We start from the raw sequence: 9,842 nt of genomic DNA on the forward strand, positions 1-9,842 counted from the left end.
CGCAACTTTGTCCCCTGTGCGCACCTCCAGACGTGCCGAACTGTGCCCCACTCTGAAACGCAGCCCGATCCTTCCCAAGGAGTTTGACTCTTTGAGATCTTCCTGACAGTCAGGTCAATCGGCCCAGTTGATTCCACACACTAGTTAGGAATGTGTGACCCGCTTCAATTTATACACTTTTGTGGCATTTCATAAAACTCGTTTAGATCTTACAGTTTTCTCTGCATAATATCCTAACACCCGGGCAAAAATACTTTGAAGTAGTAGACAACCGTGTTGTAGGCCTTAACTTAGTAACATGGTTTGCTCCAGTTGGGGAAGATGTTTGGTCACGCTCTCTTCGGCCTTTCATTCCTTCACAAGGTGCGACACAGTCAGTGTCTTTGCCGGAAAAGGGCAAAGTTAGCTGCCCTGAAGATATGAAAGGCCCGACCGTGTCGCATAACAATCATTCAGTGATCTGGGCCAGTCGTGGAACCTGTCTTAAGACCTTAACCGGCGTAAATCGAGAGGCGTAAACTCCTAGATTTCTACTCCTCTGGGACGAATTAGCGACGCGATGGTCTTAGAAATATATTTTTCTGTAGAAAAAAGAAAAAAAAAAAAAAAAAAAAACAATGAACGGGAGAGATTGAATCACATAAGTTGCAACTTTGCAAAGACGGCCTTCGTAAGCACACCAATGGAGCCGTGACAACCAAGCATGCATTTGGAGGCGCAGTCTGCAGTGCAGACCTTTCAATCCGCCGGAATGCGAATCAAGTTTTTGACTAGGACTGGATGGATGCAAGGGTCCCTAATCCCGACGCTGTACTGGAACTACTTGCATGCAGTTGTGTTAGGTTTTTGTAGACTGTTTTTACATGGCAAATGGCCTAACATGTACAGAAACTCATTGATAGCGGAGATCTGAAGATAATATAAGGTCAATGATTACTGAAAATTCCCATTATGACCATGATATCCATTGGATTTAACCGCTCTAGTTTGCAGCTAGTAAAAGCTTGCTTATGCGATGGAATAGTAAGAAACACAAAGTTAGCTAACACTTGTGCATCTGATTACCTCTGAAGTGAGAGTGAGAAAAACTCCCATAAAGCAACTAAATTGATACTTAGGAGCAAAAGACTGTGCTTAAGGATGTGGGAAATTAACATATTATGGACTGATTCAAAGGAGAGTATTTATAAAAGGGGAGACCCCATTTAACTATGAAGGTCCGTTGTATTTTCGATTTATTAAGAGCAACTGAGTCACTTCGTAACTCGGAATCCATGCCGGAGTACAATCAAGCTAAATAGCAAAATTTGGTCTATCAGGCGCGAGTGTAAGGCGACTTCTGTACTTTGGAGGAAACGTTAGGGCCTGGGTGCTGATACGAATGGGCCAAATTTGGAGGCCGGGCTCACGCACTATATATTAACCCTTGAACCATTCCTTTAAGGGCCGATTTACACAATACGTTTCTCTCGCATGCGACAAGCTCCCGACAGGCCTACGACATGACTTACGATTGTCGCAGCGTTTTAAAACATGTTTTAAAATGCTAACGACATTTTTTCTGACGTACACAACAATCGTGAAAATCTTGTCGTGGGCCTGTCGTAAGCCGTTGTCGCATGCGACAAAGTCGTACCGTGTAAATCGGCCCTAAGATTGAAAAGCGTGCGGTAATTATTACAAAGTTTATAACAAAGTGTGCGTGCCGGACCAACTAGCAATTCACCGACATCTCATGTTCAGCAAGTGCCGGCCTTTTTTCTATTTCTTCAGTTGATTCTTTCAACGTTTAAACTACAAAATTAGCAAGATTTTGACCTCGACGGGATCCAAACGAGTAGCCCAAGGCGTTTTTGTGACCAAATGGGGTATAGGGTGTTACCCACTAATCCCCACATACTAAAACAAAACTCCTCACAAGTTGAATGGCATGTCCACAATGATCTTTGTACACTATTAGTCGTAAATTTCAAAATTAAAACGTCCCTCATCTTTAACAACACGAATTTAACAGGCTCCGAAAGTATGGCCTCCAAATGGGAAACCATCATCGGAGCGTTATACATAAATAGCCCTACCGCCAAATGCTTCTTATTATCCAACCCTGTTTTCGCCAATCACTGCCATTACTGGTGGCATGATTTTTGTAGCGAGTCTCGATAAAATTGAAAACGCTTGTAAAAATCCATTCAAATTCCGAGTGGAACCGAAGTAGTTACCAGTCGCCAAATGACGGCAGCAATTTCAGAGTAGAGTTGTCGTAGGTGTAAACATATGGATACCAATGCCAAATGTAATTCACTGTGAATGAGTGCACTTGAATTCATACAGCATGCTCATGATGGAGATGTCGGTGGCGAGTCTCTCGCGGCGAGGGGGTGCGAAATCCTCCCCATGAATTCGTTCGTCCTGTCCTTCAAAGCCTGGTGACAATATGGTCAATCACAGCCATCATAAGTGGCGATCTATGACTTCTGCTATCCAAACCATGAATCGACTCCGGTCAGAGCAATGGGAATCCAGACTCTGCCGATTGCGCCGTGTAGAAGTCCTCCTCATTATTGCTGACGCACAATACCTAGGCGACAATAGAACAAATGAAGTTCCCGGATGGACTAATTTGGGCACCAACACCGCTGAATGCAGATACGGCGAGACTCCTTTTAGGATAAAGACTAGGAGAGGTTAGAAAACACAGCAATTAAAAGCTTGCCCCGATGCATCTTGCTTCTTGTAGGCAGTGTATATAAAATAAGCAACTACACTTTGTTCTATAATTTGTCCTAGAGCATATGGATCAATAAAAGAAGCACAAACTTGACTTGCTTAATCATATATCCTGTGCAAAAATGCCTCTTAATTATGTAAATCTGACTGCAGGTACAAATACAAAATATGACTTCATGCAGGAATGCCGCTGTGCAAGGCTGTGAAGCTTTGAATGAGAAACACCCACAACCTTTCATGGCAAGGCGATAAACAGAATCCAAAAGGAAAAACAGTCCGCTGAGAAGGACGAGTCTTCGTTTGACGCCTGACAGCTGAAAGTGGCAAAAGTAAAAGATAATGCATGCGGAAAAACCAAAAGTTAAAGGAAGCCAACAGAGATAAATCTCTGAGAGTGTGATCACCCATTGCAACTCAATGGGTATCTTTTCTCTAGAACGCATTTCACAGTTGAGTTGTGTTTGAAAGCTGAAGTAATAAATCAGTAAATGATGCCACACCAACCACATATGCACTTACAACGGATTATTAAAAGCCTAAATACAGTGAATTCATTATTGAACTGGTGATTCGCTGGCCTAAGCCGTTTCCATGCCATGTCGTTTGTTTCACATCTCCCCTTCTCTTTCTTCACGGCTATCTTCTGTCGAAGAAGCGTTGGTAAATTTGGCCGGGCACAAACTGGCGGGTGTTAAATAATCCAGTAAAGTCCGCGTCGCTATTGCTGTACTCCTTGGTAAATGACTTCATCATGTTGAGGGTTGAGAATACCATGCTTTGCCGTGTGTCTTCCAAGGCATTGTAGCCACATCAAGTCTGAAACATTCGCGTTTTTCGCACGAAGTCTTAAGTTCTCAGCGACAACTTCGAGTAAAGTTGAAGATGACCGTGGCCTAAGAATTCATTTAGTGTATGGGGGAAACATCTCGTCGTTCTCTTAATTAACAGCTACAGGCCTTTGAGATCTTCTAGAGGAGCCCCGCCTCGGGTCCGTTCATTCGATATCCTTTTTTCTTTTAGAAGAAATGACTTGGGTTTACTGCTATGCAACTTCCGCGTTGGTACTCGTGAAAGAACGAATAGCCTCTCTTTTATAGTTTTTCGAATAAAAGTTGTTTAATTTTTATGCGGTGTGAAAGTAAATCGTTGCGTTATTTTAGGTAGCAGTCCGTACCCAAAGCCTTCAATTTGATTGGCTTGCGATTCAGCCGACCAGGTGCTATTTTTAGGACAGCTCCTTTCCGTTTACATGACGTCATGAACATCTTTGTTTCGTTTTTTTTTTCTGTTTTCAGAGCAGTTATTTATATTGTCAATAACACTTTTACTGCTATAACTCCTATACGGATACCGAGAGTTATATTACCTGGAAATGAGTAACTCGAGAGTAATCACAATCGATTCAGCGGGCACAGTTTTTCCCAATACGGACCGACGAAGTGCAGGGAATAACAGTGGATTTAACTCCCACTACTTACCCAACTTCCGCGCCCAATTGTCCTTGCATGCCTCAGGTGTCAACAGCGAGTCCTGGTGTAACAACCATTCAAATGGAAATGAGTTGCGTATTCTTATGCAAATCAAACTCATTTCGCATTTCACTAGTTGAGCACACAAGACTCATTTCGAAACCGAGACAACAAGCAACTTTCGAAAAATCCCTCTGAACTGAGTGGTTGCACTTGAAGATAATCACCTAAGCGCTTGTTTTCCAAAATGGCCCCAAGCCGTTTAGTCCGAGATGACAGACAGAGAATTTAATTGTTTTAAAGAAGAAGGCATATTTTTCAAATAATCCCTATGTAAATTATACTGACTTCGACTTCGTTCTCGATTTTTAGACTTCGAGACTTCGTCTCGGTTTTTTTTCCTTCGTTTCGGAAAAAGAAAAAAAAAAGAAACTTTATTCAGTAGTGGTCCTCGTAAACCTGCTTATTGGTTTGAAATTGTAACAGCGTTTCTAAATGTTTTAAGTTCTAAGTCATTGTTTCCAACATGTTTAATGCCTTTTGTTTTTGGCTTGGCTTTGTTCCACGGCTTTTGTTACTATTCACCGCGATAGTTACTTCGCGCCTTCGGCAACTAATTGTTTAAGTATTCTCACCGTTTTGGCAATATGAAAATGAAAATGGCACCCAGTGCCATATTTATCTACTGACAGTTTCTAGCTTTGTGCTTTCAACCTGCGTTTCAGTTTTTTCAACTATTTTGACAAATACCACATAAAAAACTAAATGCTCATAGGAAGTTATTTCCATTTTATTGACAAATGTTTCGATGTGGTAATGTTTCAGCTTTACCACTTCAAAATTCATTTTTTTGCTAACACATCATTTCCTAACTAATTTCCAAGAAATTGCTTCCCATTTTTATTTCAGAATATTAATTTTCGTTTTCCGATTTATGTTCTGCTTTTCCAGTTTCAGTTATGTTTTGTTTATACCCACTTTTCACTTGTAAGACGGGTTGCGAGAGGTAAATTGAAAAATGATATAGGCCATGATCCGGAATTACGATTTTTCTGTTCTGTAATATTCATGAAGATAGGCAAACAAAATGATTTTCGCCTCAACTAACGTATGTCCAATGACGGGATTTTTCCAGTTTGCCCCCAAATCTGATAAAATTTTATGTGTTAATAAGACTTTTGGGGGGAAAAAAAACGCAGCCCCCCTCAAAATTAGAGACAAAAGTTTGGTGTTATCGACCGAGTTGATAATGTAAATTAAGGGTGCCGTATACACTTCAGGGGTATCTCGCGTCTGAGCGATGTATCGCGTCCGGTTTAAACTCTAGGTACCTAAACCACTATATCAAATTAAAGCTTATAGAGTGGCTATCACATCATATCAAGAATTTTGAAATTAAATGAATGTCGAATTTTTCACGACCTCTAAAAGCGAAGGTCCGATTCAACGCTACAAGTCAGAGCAAATTTGCATTTCGCTATTTTATTTCGTTCCTCCGTTTCCCGACCCAAAGGGCTAAAAAATGTGTCTGCGTTTTGCCATACTCAGTTACAGTGAAAAGTTACAGAACGTTTTCAAATAGTATTAAAAAATGTGAAGTGTTCGTACAAAAATCGCTCTCAGAGAAAAAATATTTTGAATAAAAATTCGCAGAGATGTGTTTGCTGTTTGTATGTTAATCTAGCCACTGTCAAAATTAGGGGTAATCGGACAAAGTTCCTTTCAGTCTTAGCTCTGTAAAGTGTCCACCTCAAGTGAAAAGATTGACTCGGGAAAACAGCGCTAAGACTGTCAATCAAACGGGTAATTTTTTACCAACGGCGCAAAACGTAAAACCGCCATTTCTCCGCCAATATTTAATCTTTTTTTAATAATTTTCTTTTTCTTGCATTGAGATGTTTCTCCCTTCCCGATTTCGATCATTATTTTAACCGAAAAATCCAAATTTGAAGAAAAATTGCCGATCTGAAGTTTTCGAACGCGTTACTCCCTTCGTCAGAGTGAATTCCTGGGGAATTTTGGGTTGTGTGTATAGTTTTATATAGTGGAGTGAGAGCTACGCTATGGTGGTAACATGGCAACTGACGTGAAAATATGAATACATTGAATGTATTCTACTTTTCACGTTGCCATGGTTAGCAACAAATAGCGTAGCTCATACGTCCACTATAAAAACTACACACAACCCGAAGGGCTAAAAGGCTCCGAAACGTCAGCTTTTAGAATATGCTGTACCTGTACGGGTGGTTAATTTAGTCTTATCAACTCCGTAGATAAAATTTGAAACTCCGGCCTAAGTTTCCTGCGCAATTCCGGAATGCCCTATAATTGAGAGTAGCATGGATACCGTGGTCCCAGTTTTTTCTCCCCAATAACGTGACCGACTAAGTCCAGGGAATAACGTCGATGAACATTAATGAATACATTAGTTAAATGAAAAGCGTTCGTTAATACCGTGGGGAATAGGGTGCCGAATGTTGGAAGATGAATTTGTTCTCCAGATTCTTGTGGCTTTCCGTCGTCGTACCCTTGATGTAGGGAAAGACCCGCAGATAGCCATGTGTTGTTTGGCGTGGTTAGGGAGATTAAAGTGACGAGCCCCGACTGGGCTTAGATGCATCCTTGCCATTCTTCTCAACATCGCGAAAAGTGTTCGCGTAATCGGGTCGCCTACCTATCTCGCCAATCATATAAATTTATTGCATAACCGTCAGGGGTACGCAACGTAATCTGTTCCTCACATTATCTGTTTCCCCAGAGGAATCTTGCTGGCTGGCAAAAATACAGGTGTTGTCGATGAGCTGGCTGGGAATATGTTGTTGTTATTGATGGAGGTTTTGCCTGGGAATTACTGACTTTTCTAGCATTTCAACCCGAGCTGGCTGTAAGAACTTCTGAAGACTGAGGACGACTAAAAAAAAAAAAACAGAACCTCCTGTTTCCTCTCGCCAGAGAGTAGTCCACAAAACAGTACCACGGCTGGTCAGAGTGATTGCGCTTGCGGAAAAAAACTGTTTTGTCCCGGTTTTTTTGGTCCGCTTTTGTTCGGGTCGTTTCGGATGCGAGGGATTGGAAAAGCGCGCGGAATTCCTGGCTGGGAAATAAATTTGACTCAGCTGGCTGGCGAAACCCAACCAATTTTATCTAGCTGGCTGGGAAAATTCTTGCGTGTTCTTGCTGGGAAAAAGCGAACAGATAATATTTTCCCAGCAACAATTGAAAACACCTGGAAATGCCCTTTAATAACATTTATTTTCATTTAACTGGGGTAATAATAAACCATTTTACAACAAATTGGTCGTTGGGTGCCCCTGTAAGGTCGTACAGGTTATGCAATAAGTGACATTTGCGGAGGTACATGTGAAAACGATCGGTGATCTTCCCGATATTTGCTAGTATTAAGAGTGAAAGGTTAAGTTCTTAATCGTGAGGCGCGCGCATTTGAAAGTGGCTGGCGGCGGTATAGACTTTCAAAAAAGTCCTTCGTCCTCATGTAGATGGCGCGCGGGGCGAGGACAACCTCTCGTGACTTCGTCGCTCGGTCCATCCCGCTTCGCGTTCCAAAAAAAAAACGAATAATCACACTTCGCTCGCCAAAACCCTTGGATTCTCGTGGGAGTCCGACTTGTGGCAAGTCCAAGTGCCCAGGTGGCTCGTTTAGTTTTGAGTGCCCTTCTAACTAAAAACGTTGCCACGTTTTGTCGCGGTTTTGTATCAAATGAGTGGAGTTGCGAAAAAGCATTCTAAACGCAGTATCGGGACTCATTAAGGAGCAATTTAAAGTTTATTAAGAATGATACTTTTGACTGAGGATGGAAAGTGAGGGTTGAATGGAATTCTGTTCATTCTTATCTTTTTTTGTGAACTTTTGTAGTGCTGACTGTCGATCAAATTGTTTGGCGCGATGAATGGACCCGCTTTGACGCACTAGAGACAGGATAGGCACGTTTTTCGAAGAACTGGCACCATCCTCCTCTATTATGCTGGAAAAATCGGAGTCATCACGACATAGACGTCAAAGTCTAAGAAATTGAGAATAAGGAATGGAGTTCTTGACATGTTATGGATGTAACGATGAATACAAACAAATAACTGTGCGAAACCGTAGGTTTGTAGTGCACAGTGGTACATAAACAAACCGTTGCCGCTGATAGAAACTTTGCTATCTAGGAAAGCCAATCGTGAAGTTTGCGAAATTTTCCAGGTATATTAAGAGCCGGATGAAAGGAATTAACGGAGTTTTACTAAATTGATCGAGTTCTTCTCTGTTGGATTTTTGTCGAGAAAAAAAGCATGGTGGCGTTGAGTTCTGGTGCCTGCCCCGTCATGATCACCTTGCGTTTATTAGCACCACGAGCAATGGGTCGGCTACTTTGTTTCGGACCAATCAGAGGTGTTGTGGTCATTAGGAACAAACCTGATTGGTTTTTTACGCGGCGGACTTGTATTTGCTGAATTTTATATAACTACCCGTAAACCGATTTACATGGCCCTAAATAAGAGCAATCGACTCTTTAAGGATATGAACCTCTGACTAGGTATAATGTAGGGTACGGTCGTTACCTTCTTTGCTGAACACTATATTTCATTTGGCTGTATAGTGTCGTACTTCCTATTGTTTTCTGCGCTAAAAATTCCATTGTTATCTTTTTGTTCGTTCTATTGTTCTTTTGGCCAATCCTGAAGCCCGTTCAATGAGGTACGATACGACCCAAAATATAAGTGCTGACAAATAAAGACAAAGAATCATTCTAATTACAAAATAAACTTTTTTAAGAGTTAAGTTTTCAGTGTATCTCTGATATAGTACGCGCGCTGTGATTGTTCAAGTTAGTGGGCTGTAGTCCATCTATGGAATTAAAGATTGGCTATTTACCGTGCGACTCGCCTTACCGTGGCCACCTAACAAAGTTGTTTTACAAATTGGTCCGCCAATCAGATTGTGTGAATTTTTGATTGACAGTCACGCCTCCTTGCAAAGTTCGCACAGTTGTAAGTTAAACAACACGTAGCATGGGTTGTTGAGTTTTCGTATTTACAAGTAAATGTCAAATGTGAAAAGTTTGTTGGGTGGCCACGGTAAGGCGCGTTACACTGGTAAAGCTAGGTTTCTTTTTGTTGCGTTAAAGGGTCTTACCCCTTTTTATTTTTCTGAGGCCGTACCCGGTGTCATTTTTCGTCTCTTCGTTTTGTCCGCTTGCTATACGACCCTTGAACTCGGTTAGTAAGGTGTACATATCGTACCAGAGGTGGTTATTGGTCCTGCACGGTGGGTAGAAAAAAGAAATGAACGTAATAATCTTTTGTCTCACTATGTAGTCACTATAGGTACTAGCAGAAAGCAGTCGAAACATCGCGACTCCTCCACTCAAGCGACTACATCATGGTACAAAAACGCGATTACACCGTTACGTTTGATTATTAAACACGCACATATTTCACACACGACAGCAAATTGTAAGAAAACTAACGGCCTAAGGCCTGGAAATTTGGAACGAGCAAAAAGCTTTGTAATGTAGTGGCCTTGAGGACCTATCTCAGAATTTATGACATTTGCGCTTTTTCGTATCACTTGAAAATCCATCTCAGCGCCACTAGAACTTAGCAATCGATTCTGAATCGGTCAAAAGGAAAGGTTTTTGTTAA

The sequence above is a fragment of the Montipora foliosa genome, chromosome 7 (assembly GCF_036669935.1).
Source record: "Montipora foliosa isolate CH-2021 chromosome 7, ASM3666993v2, whole genome shotgun sequence".
NCBI lineage: Eukaryota > Metazoa > Cnidaria > Anthozoa > Scleractinia > Acroporidae > Montipora > Montipora foliosa.